Below are 15,069 nucleotides of genomic sequence, written 5' to 3' on the forward strand. Positions count from 1 at the left end.
ATCAACCAAGACTTGGTCTTGGCCAAAGGAGATGAACTGGTGAGTGACTTGAATATAGAGGGTAGCTTAGGCAACAGCAACCATGAAACTATCATGTTCACTGTCCGTTGCAAGGCAGGCAAATCAGCTAGCAGTGTCGAAGTTTTGAACTTCAAAAAAGCAAATTTCAACAGTCTCAGAGCAATAGTAGGGGAAGTGCTTTGGGACCAGGGACTGAAGGTAAAAGGAGTGCATGAAAAGTGGTTGTTCCTCAGGGACACAATCCTCAAAGCACAAAAGAAGTCCATTCCCATGCGGAGGAAAGGTAGCAAAAGGGCTGGTAAGTTCTCTTGGCTTAATAGGGATATCATGGTCCTCTTGAAAAAGAAGAAAGATGCATAAGGCATACAAACAATGGAAGCTTGAGACAGTCACCAAGGAGGACTATACAATAACAGCCCGCACTTGTAGGGAGCAGATTAGAAAGACTAAGACAGCAACTGAATTTAACCTTGGAACAGAAATCAAGAACAATAAGAAGTCCTTCTTTAAGTATATAGGGAACAGGAGGAAAACAAATGGAAGCATGGGGCAACTGCTTAACAACTCAGGACAGCTGATTACCGACACTCAGGAGAAAACTGAACTCCTGAATGACTACTTTGGCTTTGGTGTTTCACTGGACTATGGGGAAAATCATGCTAGATAATGTTCAGAATCGTCATGGTGGGAATGACCATCTTCCTACTGTTGACAGCGAGCTGGTGCATGATCAGTTAGAAAAGCTGGACATTTATAAGTCAGCAGGACTGGATAAACTTCATTTGAGAGTCCTGAAGGAGCTGGCCGAAGTTGTCATGGGACCACTGGCATGAAACTCTTCCAAAACTTGTGGCACTCTGGGGAAGTCCCTGAAGACTGGAAGAGGGCCAATGTTGTACCCATCTTCAAGGAGGGGAGGAGAGAGGATTCAGGCAACTATAGGCCAATTAGCCTAACTTCTATCCCAGGGAAAATCCATCAAGGAGTCTATGTGTGATACACTTGTAGAAGGTAGGATTCTGAATGACAGCCAACATGGCTTTGTCGCAGGCAGGTGTTGTCCTACCAATCTCATCTCCTTCTATGGCCAGGTAACTCACCACCTAGATGAGAGAGAGGAGGTCAACATTGACATCCTAAATGCTTTTGATTTGGTATCCCATGGTGTTTCCACAAGAAAATTGAAGGACTGTGAGCTTAACTGCTCAACAGTTAGGGGGTAGGACCCAGAGAGTTCTAATGAACAGATCTGTGTTGTCCTGGTGAGATGTGGCCAGTGGTGTACCTCAGGGGTCTGTGCATGGCTCAGTGCTTTTCAACATCTTTATCAATGATTTCGATGTGAGGATGAAGAGCTCGCTGGCCAAGTTTGTGGATGTCACCAAGTTATGGGGGAGTGTAGTCATGCTTGAAAATAGGCTGCAGGTACAGACAGACCTAGACAGGCTGGCAAGTTGGATGGACTGGAGCCAAATAAAGCTCAACATTGAAAATGATAAAATGCTTCATCTGGGGACAAACAATCCCCAACTTACTTACAGGCTTAGTGGCACCAAACTGCCCACCGGAAAGGGACCTAGGGTAATAATAGACCATACTAGGAACATGAGCCGTCAGTGTGAGGCTGTAGCCGGCAGGGCAAACAATACTCTGGCACGCATCAATCAATGCATCTCAAGCAAAACCAAGGAAGTGATTCTCCCACTTTACTCAGCATTGGTGAGTCTGCAGCTGGAGTACTGCTTCATGATTTGGGCACTACACTTCAACAAGGACATGGAAAAGCTTGAGAAAGTCCAGAGAAGAGCCACCTTTATGATCAGTGACTTGAAAGGCAAAGACATACGAGAAAAGGCTGAGAGACTTAGGTTGCTTCAGCCTAAAAAAAAGGCTGAAAGGGGATTTGGTAGCAGCTTGCCGCTACATCAGGAGAGCACATCAAGTGCTCAGTGAACAACTGTCCACCAGGACACCCTCGGGGAAAGCCAGGAGTAATGGCCACAAACTCCTGGAAGACTGTTTTAGGCTTAACACTAGGAAAACTTCTTCACAGCCAGGGTGTCCAGACTGTGGAATAGGCTCCCTCCAGAGCTGGTATAATCACCTACCCTGGAAATCTTCAAGAGGAGACTGGACAGTCACCTTGCTGGAGTCACTTGACCCCAGACGTCTTTCCTGCCTGTCGCAGGCCCTGGAGTGCCTACTCCTAAAGGACAGGTGTGGGTTGCTGGGGAAACCACTAAGGTCAGCTGACCAGGAGGGGACAGGGCCTGGCCTATATAAACAGCCTAGGCTGAGGCCAAGCAGGCAGTTCCCCCCGGCAGTTGTAGAAGATGAAGCTCTGCGGGAGTAAGCAGAGCATGAGAAGCCTGATGACCTGAGTAGCTTAGGTGGAGAATACCAGGCAGAGGAACCCCTGGCAGGGATGGTAATGTTGATGAGCCAGAAGGTTTACAGTTTACGTTTTAAGCCAGGAGGCTAGAATTTGTGTTACAGCTGATTGGCTTATGGTTTTGGTTATTGTTACACCGGAGGACCGGGTGATGCTATAGGGGTTGGAGGAGGCCTCATGGGAGCCCCCCAGTAGCATGGGGGTTCCTGGCACTGAAGAGGGTGCCGCGTTTTGGGGTCTGTATAGACCCTGGCCCCAGTGGGGCAGTGTCGGGTGGGGCGAGGAGCCCGGTGCGGGTGAGTGACCCGAGAAGGCAGGTCTGGGGGCCAGGCATGGCTACATCCACCTGAGCCCCGAGCGCAGGAAGCGTGAGGCACATAGGCCCCAGTGTGGGCAGGAATCGTGCGAGCAAGGCCCCAGTGTGGGCGCGGGCACGAGTAGAGCCCCAGGGAGGGCGATTTGGCATTCGGATCAGGATAAGCCCCAGGGAGGGCATACTGGAATAAGAAGCCCGGAGAAGGGCGAGCATACAGGTAGAGGCCCGAGGGAGGGCGAGTACCGGAATAAGAGGCCCAAGGGAGGGCGAGTACCGGAATAAGAGGCCCGAGGGAGGGCAAGCATACGGGTAGAGGCCTTGGAGAGGGCTGTTAAGGAAAGACCATAGACACAACAACGTCTGGGACAACTGAGAGGCTTGGGGCGTGGTATTAGGGGTGGTAGGAGCCACGCGTGGCCGTGTGGTGGGAGTGCAGACTCATCAGGAGACGGGGTACTGGCGGGAGTACGCAAAAGGGTACCGTGCAAGAGGGTAAAAGGCAGCCTCCCTTTTATAATATTTATCAGCAAGACGTAGCGGGCGAGATAACGAGGGTGCACAGACACCCACTTGGCATGGTAGGGGGCGCCAGGAGAGATCACGGCCTTTCCTGGGCCCCTGCCCTGTGACACTGCCTAGTGTAGGGGATGGACCCAATGATCTTGCAAGGTCCCTCCCAGCCCCTTACAATCTATGAATTTATATGACAGAGCATCCTGTGCAGCTTACCCCTACCATGCAAATCTATACCGTAATATGACCTGTCTTTTCCCACCCCCTTTTTATCTAACTTATTGAGCTGAAGGAAAGGTACAAAATCCACTTAACCACAACATGAGTGGCACATATCCTTTGTCTCTCTAAGAAGAATGTAAATTCCTGGCATCAACTGTTTCCTGCCTTGTTGCTTATCAGAAGGCAGCATACTAAAGGCCTGAACTGGTGACATGGCATGGTAAAGACAGAGACTTGAGTTGGGTAACAGGCTCTGTTCCCAGGCCCTGGGCTAACAGAGGTGGAAGTCTCCAAAGAGGGGGTTTGCTTGGGGGTGGGGCAAAGGGGCACATTAAGAAGCAGATGCTCTCAGTCTCTGAAGGAAAGCTGTTATAATCAGCATACAGCATTCTCTCAGACAATCCACAGCTTTGCAGGGGGAAAAAAAAGTCTTTTAGTTCAGTGCATAAATGTAAGAGGATTGTCAAAGTGGGTATGCAGGAGTCTATCACACTAAAAATATTCAAGTTTAAAGTAAAGCTTTGTTTAGGTTTTAATGAAGGCAACAGAATTTTAACAACAGAAGTTCTGTTCATTTTCTCTCTCCACATTCAGTTCCTCTGCCCCTGCACCTGCTTCCAGTTTTGGCTTCTTGGCAATGATGCTTGCAGAGACATCAGCTGGCAATGGCAAACTGCTAAAAGCTCCCCTGCAATGCAGCTTTGCAAATGCCAGCCATTCATCCACTGCTGCATGCCAGCTTAACACAAGGTTTCTCTCTCTTTCCCTTCTCTCCTCTCAGGTTTTACTTCCAAATGACAGTAAAAGCTCCAAGTCATGGCCTAGCCCTTTGAGTACCCATTAAATGTGGTCACTTCAATTTACTGTGGTCTTAATATTTTGATCCAATGGGTGTTGCAGAGAATTTAAACTACAGCACTATTTCTTCTGTACAGAAATAGCGATTGGGCCACAAGTTTTGTTTTGTTTTGATGGGGGTTTTTTTCCTTTAACAGATGGTGGGATTGTTGAACATTGAGTGGAAGCCACTTTGTTTCCCTTTTCTTTTTAGTTTCTTGAGCACTGGCTGCCCAGAGTACTATGCTGAAAAAACAGAATGCCCCCAGACACAAAGAGAGTAGCTGGGAATTTCAGTGTGGAGCACAAATGGGCTGTTCCTGTGTAGCCTCCGAAAATCACAGAAAAACTTTGCTCTCCACATCCACTGGTGTAAACTGAGTCAGTGACTTCCCTAGAACTATGCTGTGTTTTACACAAATGTCACAAGTAAGTGAAAGCCGTCCCTGTCTAGTTTCACAGGTTACTGCACTATTCTATCAGAGAGCAAAAGTGCACAGAATCCATGACAAATACCCTGTATGTTTTTCTTGGAAATTCAAACTTATCTTTGCACTCTGAACGGTTTGCATTTGGTTCTGTTGTGTTTGAGACCATCTGGAGAGCTGATAAAGAATGTGATTTTCACAAGCTGAGTTAGCAAACCCTCTCACTAAATCACAAATGTTCAAACAGACTCCAGATAAAGCTGGGTGGTAGTGGATTGTCCCCATGCTCTTCATATGGGTAGGTTAAAAAAACAAAAGGCTTGAGGCAGCAGCTGCTGCAGCGTGGCCTCATGTTGCCTTGCCAGGGAATCAGAAGCATCCTGAGACTGGTGCCCGCCCATCAGGGCCTTATCCACTTCTCATTAAATTCAGTGGAAAGACTCCCACTGACTTGACTGGGAGTTGGATGAGGCCCTAAAATCAGCAGAAGCCAGACATTTCATGGGAGTGATGCACTGACTGGAATGAAGGAGTGAACAAGAACAGGGCTTCCTGTCTTTCAGGGCAGATGAAATGGGTGTGTCAGAACAGCTTCCAGAGATAAGGTCATGACGGTATAATAGCAAAGTTAAGGAGAGGAGAATAAGCAGCTCAGGCTAAAGAAGTGAATAAACATCTCTTGTCAAATGGCTTGAGAGGGTCTGCCACCACCATTTCCTCACTCAAATGGAGTATGAATTTACTGTGGATGTGCAATAAAAAAGAAAGCAATAGACTAGAGCGTGGGAAGAGGCACATGTTCCCTCCCCTCGACTTTTTTGATGTCTTTGGGATGTTTCCCTCAACGTACGTGTACAGTTAAGATCCATTCTCACACCTGGTGTCAGTGAGTTCATGTTTGAGTCATTGTGATTATAAAACAACAATGCAGGCAGATGCTGTGACAGCTCAGTTACAAAGCTCCATATCTGCATGTAAGGCCTTGTCTATACTTAGGCTTGGCAGAATTCATTTTTATTTTTTAATGATTCTGATGGATAACATCAATGTTTCTTTTTAAGGATTTCTTTTGATTTTTATGGATTTAAACTTTCAGATTTGCGTGACATTAGGGCTGTGGGGGGGCAGGCATTTTATTCATTTATTAATAACAGTATACCATTATTATACTGTAGTTTAACTGCCCACCACAACAAACGTAACTACTGTAGGACTGCTGCCAGCTGAGTGGCAGAGCTGCCATCAGTTCTGGCTCCTTCATCCGCTTTGTCCCTTCCTTTTCCTTTGTTCCCAGCCTCCTGGGGTTTCTGGGAGTTGCGGTCCAAACTACAGTCAGCATGGTTCTGTAGGACTGCTTCCCCTGTCATCACACATTCCTTCAGCCATCATTTTTCTTGCATCCCTTTTATATGTTCTGATTATTGATGATGGAAACATCGTTTCATCAGTTTGCAACTGTGAGATGAAATTGATTGGGTACATCAATGTTTACTAAGAAAAATCAGAACCTGCCAAACCTAGCTACACTTCATTCTCCTGCTAGAAGTTCCGGCTGAAGACAGCAGGCACTACTACTAAGCTACCAGAGCATGTGCACACCCAAGCACTTCTGGTGGCTCCATGTAGCTCTATGAAGCAGAAGGTTCAGCAAGTTGCTGCCTTCCTAGAGCACAGGAACCTGAACAGAGATAAAGTAACTCTGCAGCATGCAGGAGGGTTCTGCTGCTGCAGAGAGGTTTTGGGAATGGACACAATACTTTCTCAGACCAGAAGTTTCCAGGCCAGAAAAAAACTTGCTAGCAACACACTCACACTCTGTAGTGCAGACGAGGTCCCGGTCCTGACCAAAAATGTTCCTTTACCCAATTAAGTTTGCCCATGGTGTTAAGTTTTCTGCATTTTATTTAATTGTAATAACAAGTGTCCAAGTAGTTTTGTGTTTTGATTTGGATTAATCATCACTGAAGTTGGTTGAATTAAAAGCGACCTTTAATTCCTGATCAGTGTAAGAAAGCCATCAAGTGTCTTTAAGAAATCGAGAAGCTGAAACAATAGCAGTCACCATCGGAAACAAAGGCTGCCCAAAATGAAGTCAGAGACAAGCCACAACAAGATGGAAAGTTCTTGGCTATGGTTTTGTGAAACTACATGCATCTGTAAAGGACAGAGGACATGAAAACTAGTTACTGTGAGATAAGCTAGAATGTGTCAACTGTTCTGTGTTAACTGCATGTTTGCATACCCTTGCCCCTCAATGAAAAGGAAGCAAGCTATCTTGCACATACTGTGGTAGTGTAAGAATGTACAACTAGGCAGTTACTGCAGAATATCTGACAAGCTTTATTCATGATTATTTTTCAATAGCAGAAACAGCAGAAAGACATGAGAAACTGAAAGGGAAGGTAACAAGGAAGGGCCAGATACAGAAGCATTGGTAGCCTGTTCCTAAAAAAAAAAAATAGTCAAGAGAGCTTGCATGTGAGTGCTGTCTAAGAGAGGCATGGAGATAAGAGTCAAGGCACAATCTCTGTTTTATTCCTTCTTTTTTGGGGAAACAGGACTTTGTGTTTGTTAACTAAGAATGTGCAATAATATTAAAGATACCTGGCTCTATACCAACTGCCCCTCAAAACTAAAACAACCCACAACCACCTGCATTTCTGGCTAACCACGAAGTCAAGATGGAATGAGGTCATTAAATACATTTCCACTTTTGTCCTAGGAAAATTAAACCCCAAACCCTAGTTCAGTGGATTTTATACACAAGAAAATGTCATTAAAATTAGCTAAAGAAGGTGCAGCATTTGTGGGAATGTCAAGTTCTGGTTAATTTTAAATTACAGAGTTGCAGCTATCCAAGAGGAACATAAAAATAAAGCATGGCATATTCCTCTTTTTGGAGTCCATTCCATGGCATAGGTACAATATCTACATGACTGATTCTCCTACCCACTGCTGTAGACTCGCACCATCAGAGGCATTCGTGTTCTAATGCAGTAATGCAGAATACAACCAAAGGTAAAAATCACTCAGACAGAATCTTTATTTTTTTTAAATGCCTGTTAACCTTAATGAAACAAAATATCCTAGCAGAAAATCCTCTTAACTGCCAATGAGACTTGAAGAGAAAAGTTAAAAAGGAGGAAGCAGGCAGTCAGGCTCCAGTGGCTCTGAGAGGCTAAAGAATGAAGAGACTTCAAGAAAAACAAATTTCTCAAAAATGAGAAAGACCACACATGCACAGCCCACAGAAAAATGACATGGCAATGCAGTTCAAGCATTATCAGTTGTCCTGAACTGGGTCTGGTAATGTGTGTACAGGACAAGCAAAGTTATTTCACAGAAAAACCAAAATGACACATACACATGCAAATCTAACATATAAAGCCTTGGCAAAAGCTGTGAAAGCATTTCAAAACTCCTTCTAAGAAATAACCTGATCTTATCTTCAATGTTACTCAGAGTCTTCCTGGACTAAATGAATCAGATATCTGAGGCTTCTCATTTATGCACTTCAGCTCACAGGAAGGAATATATATATCCTATCACAGTTTGTGCATATATATATATATATGTGGATGGATGGACGTGTGTGTGTGTGTGTATTTTATGTGTATATATTTTTGTGTATATATGTGTATATGTATACATACACACACTATATATATATATATGTGTGTGTGTGTATACGTACACACACACACTTATATATACTTTGCTGGTATATTTGCCCGTGAGATGAGGTGCGTAAATGAGAAGCCTTCGATATTTGATAGCTAGATAGATAGATAGATCGATCTCAGAGATTCATTGGCATGAATTTGTATCAAATACAAATTTTGGAAGATTTGTTGGATCCTAATTCTCAAGAACTATTTAGAGCTATATGAGAGGACAGCATACCAAGCCTGGGCCCCTTCAGTCTTTCAATTCTTTGGGGAAGGAAGGAATCTGTAATAATAATTAACGTTTACAGAATAATATTTTATGTCTGCAAGACAGCATACAATGAAGAAAGGGATTAGGTGCAAGAAAGTAACAACTGACCTCATCTTCCTAACGTTTGTTCAAAATCAATGCTTTTGGTTATGTGGAAAAATTATACTATCACTGGGGGAAGGACATTAAAGAATCAGAACAGCTGTCAGGAATGTAAAATCCCATAGGCAAAGTACAAGAGTGCATGACCCCGAGGCTGAGGAGCTTATGTATTCTTGGAAATAAAACACCCTAGATGGAGGACATGTCATTTTCCACACCTTATTTTTAGGGTCAAGAGCCCTCAGGTGAAACCCTGACTTCATTGAAATCATTGAGACTGGAAGTTTCCTCACTTTTGTGGTTAAATTCTAATTGAAGTAATTACATTACAAGTACCTAAAATTTCAAATGCTATAAGATATTTCACACTTCCTGTCCTAAACTGTAATATATGGTTGCTATGTATTGCTAAACAGCTGTCACATTTCACTCCGGAGGTGTTGCACTTCACTGTGGCTTAGGGGTGCAACATGATGCCCTCTGCAATGCTTATTTTTAAACAAGGGCTTTTAAGAAGGCACACAAGAATATACAATAGTGAAATGCCTTTTCAGAGACCTAGTGGGTACCTTACATGGGCACCAAATAGCTTGAATAGCTTGGCAATAGAAACATCATTAATATTAGGAAAGCCATTCAGAGCATGTTGATTAATTACATTCCAAATCTGCAGGCAAGAACATGTTGATGTATTTCAAACACCCATGCCATTTAACTTGCATGTGTATTGATAACTCTATCACATCTTAAAGGACTTTGAAATATTTCACAAACCAGGGCCAGCTCAATCTATGAGAAGCCAACAAAAACAGATCTACTCTTTCCCATGTAAAAGTTGAGGGACTAAGTATCCGCCAGGTGTGCAAGTACCACTTTCTCTCTCTTGGACTCCTGAAGAAAGCTGTCCTCTGGGTCCAACATTCATAGACAGAGAAAGAGCAATGGGAATTTACTCACAGTTAACATCACTTGGGGTCCCAGACACAGGCTCTCTCTGATTTTTACTGTATGACATGGCCCAACCCACCTCAAAACTACTTTTGTGCTACCAGTTGGAAGACCAGACTGGAACACTAGGACCTCCTCAAGCTACCATTAGTGTGGCACACTACATCAACCAATAGTATTTTCTTCCTCCCCAGAGGAGTCGTCAAACAAGCCCAGAAATTATGTGATTCCACCAACTCATTCTTTCTGGGAATAAAACTAGAGATGTGAAAGGTGGAGGAAACAGTTTTCAGTAGCTTTTTCCTAGATGCTCTGCTCATATACCTCCTCATGCTGGATGTTATTAGTTCTCCAGACCCAATTCCTGAAAACCCTTTTTTTTAAAAAAAGGTTATAGATACTGTATCTGGCATGTTAAAAGCTTTCAGACTGAGTAGCATACTGTACTCTGCTGTGGCCTCTGTGAAACCTCACTTAGCACGTGGTTAGAATCTCTAGGCAGTTTGAATTTCCTTTGACTGGTTTTTTTTCTCCTGCAGGAAATCAGAGGCTGCAAAACTGCTAACATATTTTTGGTGCAGTATTTTAAAGAAGAATTTATCACCTTTTTTTTAAACTAAGGACTGAAAGGCCCAAAGATAATATTCTTTCAACATGTATTTCATATACATCAGTGAAGCATTGTTTTTCACAAGGCACTGGCCATCGTATAGTCATCTCCTTTTAAATTTAACTTTTAAGCATTTCAGCTCAGCAATAAACAAACAATCGTTCTTTTTTCTCATAACTGAGCAAACTAAAACTAATACTTTGGAATCTTATTGACCAAACACTCCTTTAATCAAATTCTCTGCTCTCTGAAACTAGGCTATCTGCTCCAATGTGTATCAAATGCCTTAATCTCAACTTGAATCAGTTTCTATTGTGTCTGTTTTGTAATTGTATAATTTCTGATATTATACAGTAGCTGTGCCCACATAAAGGAATTTGTGGGCACACATAGACACAATTCCCCACACACATATCACAATTTTAAAAGAAACAATATACAAAATATGAAGTTCTAGAGGAATCTGTGAAACCCAGAATCCTCTGATTTATGAAAGCAAATACTTTTAATGTGAAACGGGTGATATAATCAAACACCAATAATTACCCAAATAATTCTGACACTCTTCACTACACTTTCTGTGAAAGAAGGGGCAACAAAACATTTTAATGGTGAATAATTAAGGACTAATTTACACATAGTAACTCAGATGTAAATTTGGAGTGTATCCAAAGAGTTCAGTTTAGTCACTCCAGGCTTATTACAGTAAAGTAGATCAGAATCTAAATATACATACTGATCTGGTATCCTGAGCTTTTCCCATAAGGTCCAGGGAATTATATCAATGCTACTGAGCTAAGACGACACTGCAATCTTTATCTATACATGTTTGTTAGGCTCCCCCACACTCTTTACTATATCTATTAATTATGCCTTGAAGAAGCCTATATTCCCTCCCAGCAAAAACTGTGATGGGATTTGGATCAGTCACAGAGTTACTCTTTTAAACAGTTGGTTCACATATACCATCAAACCACAGAATGATACACTTACTCCCCTCATCACCTTCTTTGCATAGTCTACACAGAAGAGACAGCTCAGTATAGAATATCATGTAAACTCAGCACAGTAGATAACACAAGAAAAATACAGTCACCCAGCAGATGTCCCTGTCGGGCCTGTCCCATGCTCCTCTCAGGCCTGAGGATTTGTTCAACACTTACTAAGGAAGGGGGATAACGTTTTAAAAGATAGCATTTTACATTTCCAGTGATTTTCATTTTGAATGGTCCCCAAATGCTTTATTTATAAACATATGAAGGCACTCTGTTAGGCAGGATTCCTCAGGATAGAGAAAAACTCTGAACTCCCAAGGCATTGACAAGAAAAGGACATGTTGGGATAGGACAGTGAGTGAATCTATTCTTAATAAAAATGTCAAGAGATCATTAACTATACAAAGAAGACAGGAAAACTTTGCCCTTCTACCTGAAAGGCTGCCTTACAATCAACTACATAGAACTTGCCCTAGAAAGATTAAAAGCTAAGTCGAGTCTGTTAGAAACTGAACACCAGACACAAGAGCAGGAAACTGAGGAAAGCCCTGTTTCTCTGTCCTTTTCCTCAAAAGTACAGTACTGACCCCAGCTGCTTGTCACTCTTTCACTAGTAGTGATATTTGATAAAAAGAAGAAACATGAAATGTTTCTTCTTCTTATCAGATATCATTACTAGTGGAAGCCTTTGCCTCTGAAATGAACAGAGATTGAGACACATCAGAAAATCCAGCCTTTCAACAGCCACACTTAGGCATATGCAGTAACAAAGACACATCTGTATGTTCAGTACCTGTTCCCCTACACGTTTTTTATTTTATTTAACCTCATGTGTATATTTACATTGGAAAGTGCCCCAGCTAATGGATTCAGTTAGGATGATGGCAAAACCGAAGATAATGTGAAAAGCTACCAGAAGGGATTGGCAGGAGGAGGAACTTTCCCGATGGTGAGAAGGAGACAGGGAATGTCCAGGAGAGGTGAGGCAAGGACAGTGAGGCTGCACAGAGCTGACTGCTTCATTAGAAGAAGCTGGAGGGGTGCCAAAACATTCCAGGGCAACATGTTTGGCTTTAGGACCTCCTTAATTTTATTTTTTTCCTTTTCCTCCCACTTCCACCCCTCTTCCTCTGTCTTAGCTAAAAAGGTGTATAATGTCATTTTCCACACCACTCTGCACTCTTTTTTTAATAGAGAGCTGCTAAAAAATGCAATGTCATATATGCATGTGCATGTGCATGCACACACACATACACACTCCCCCTTCTCCTGACAGTCAAAGAGTAACTTTCCATTTCAGCCCTACTCCTTTGCTTCCTTCCTCCCTCCCCCCCTCCCCCCACCAATCCCTCCCTTAGTCCTATATCCAGCTCTGCCATCTCCATGGTCATTCCAGGTTTGTTTCCTCCTCTCTGCACCTCCCACCCAAATACACAGATTGCATAATATTCGATATACTTAATAGGGTCCAAGCAAAAGGATACTTGTTCTTTCCTCTTTCCTAACAGCAGTTTATTCAGGGTATTTCTGTGTTCAGTCTGTGTGTATCTTGTGTATGTATATCCTGTTTTGTAACAAGTAAGCATTGCCGTTAAACTGAGATGGTAGTGTATTGATTTCCCTTTCTCTACTAGCCCCCCCCCCGCCTTCCCTCTCCTTCCTCCTCTTTCTCCCTCTGTCTCTCTCCCTCTTTTTTCCCCTTGTATGCTTTCCACAGCAAAAAATTGCCTCCAGGACTCCATAAGTCCATGTTGGCGGGACTCCTTATTTGTGGTGCAGGTGTGCCGGAGACCTCCTCCGTGTCGTCGCCACAGCAACCCGCCTGTCTAATCTGCTGAATATAAAAAGAAAAAACAGAAAGAGAAAAGCCATCTACCCCCTTCTGCTCCATCCATGAGCCCAAAAGAAGGATATCGTCTCCAAGCATTCCTCGTAATCCCCCAGCCATTACCCAGGCAACAGCCACAAGGAACTGGCAGGCCCTGTGGAGAGAAAGCAGTCCCTGTCTCAAGTTCATTCCACCACCAACACCTCCTCCCCCTTTCTACATTTCTCCCCTCTCCTCCTATTCCACACACACACACACACACAGCCTAGACCCCTCCACTTCACTCACTCTTTGCCTCTCTGCAGCAGATCACACAGGGAGTACATACATTTCATCACTCCTGATTTTGGGTGACCCTGGCTTCCCAGAATACACGCAGGGAGAGACCAAGAGAACATTTCCAAACTGTCATCAGCTTGAATGTTTATTCTAAATTGACCCCGCGTCCCTTCTATTGTGGCTCATTTAATGATTCACTGCCAATAACAGTGTAAATGTTAGATCTAACTTGGTAAAGTTCAGCTTCCTTAACAGAAAGCCTAGAGAGCTTTGCATCACAAGATAAGCATTAAGTTCATATGAAAAGCACCAGATAGGCTGGTGATAGGTACTTTACGGATGCCAGCTAGGGACTGGGCACAAGAAAGAGGATAGAAAGCTTTAAAGATATTTAAATCTCCAGTCACTTTTCAGATGAGCTGTGTTGCAACAAGTGTGTTTATGTGCTAGAGAAAAGGTTGGGAGAGAATTCTCCTTATCAAAGTCAGTAGTTTAAAAAGCAGTCCCTTGCAGTTTCAGTTATGACAGCTGTTTCTGGGATATGAAGAGGTTTTTCAGAGCTGTGGGCTCTCTATCCCCCATATCCAGCAGTGAAAGCTCTCATTTGTCTTCCCACCATCATGTTGATGCAGCTGGGTTTGACACTGCTTACCTCAGCATTTTTTTTTTGTTAAAAGACAGAAGGCTTCCTTGTGATCCCAGCCTTTTCCTATCAAATGACACTCACCCAGTGGTTTTGGTGACTTATTTACTGGCACCAGGCCAGTAAAAACAAAAATGAACGTTCACAACTAATATATCTTTGAGCCTAGATAGCTTCAGTTATCTATGTCAGATTACATCAAACTGTCCAAACTGATACCAAAGCACTCCCTGGGAACATGGATTCTAGTCAGTGGGGGCAGGAGGATGCCTTTTTATACACCACTATTTCAACCCATTCAAATATGCTGTGCTTCAATCATGTCATATATGTTCTGAATGTTCATTCATGAAAATGAAAAGCCTAGAGTTCACATGCTGGGGTGGTATGGATCCCTCCACGCACTTTGTATTATCTAAGGAAAGTGTTCAGAGGCAAATGAGAAGAGAATGGAGAGCTGGAGTGAAGACTACAGTTCAAGAGAAGACACAAGGTCAAGAAAGTTTGCCTAATGCAATTATACCCTGTACACTACTGGATACCTCCATCATTTTACTGGAAGTGAACATATTCCTTTGATGATCTGCTAATAGCATTATTTGGCATGGAATACTCTGTCTGATCATTGCAACTTCCTAAGAAAGTAGAGGGAAAATAATTTCATCAGTTATAGTGCTCTTTCTGTCAAGCCTTTAAACACAGTTTACAATGAAATCTTTTCATATTTTATTTGCTCTAGCTCAGGACGGATAGTGCATATTTTGATAATACTGGTCAATCATGTTTACTTTAAAAACTACCATTTCTATTACTCTGCAGCCATGATTCATCTGACAACACATTAACTGCCTGGAATTTGGCAGACATGGAGGTGGGCCTTCATGCAGTGTGTCATGTTTTAAAATAGGGAACTGATCTTTCAGGTTAGCAAGTACATTTTATGAGAAGGTTACTCCCTGGATAGCTCATCAAACACACTGGAACTACTTGTTCTGT

At 42.9% G+C, this 15,069-nt stretch overlaps 1 protein-coding gene across 1 annotated transcript in view; it reads right to left on the minus strand.

The window, feature by feature from the left end:
* Positions 1-15,069, minus strand: part of LOC149868490 (uncharacterized) — a 181,328-nt gene that overhangs the window by 109,764 nt on the left and 56,495 nt on the right. The gene's annotated exons all lie outside the window — the stretch shown is intronic.

This window comes from Crocodylus siamensis, chromosome 3 (genome assembly GCF_052110815.1).
Source record: "Crocodylus siamensis isolate JL-2025a chromosome 3, ASM5211081v1, whole genome shotgun sequence".
Taxonomy (NCBI): domain Eukaryota; kingdom Metazoa; phylum Chordata; order Crocodylia; family Crocodylidae; genus Crocodylus; species Crocodylus siamensis.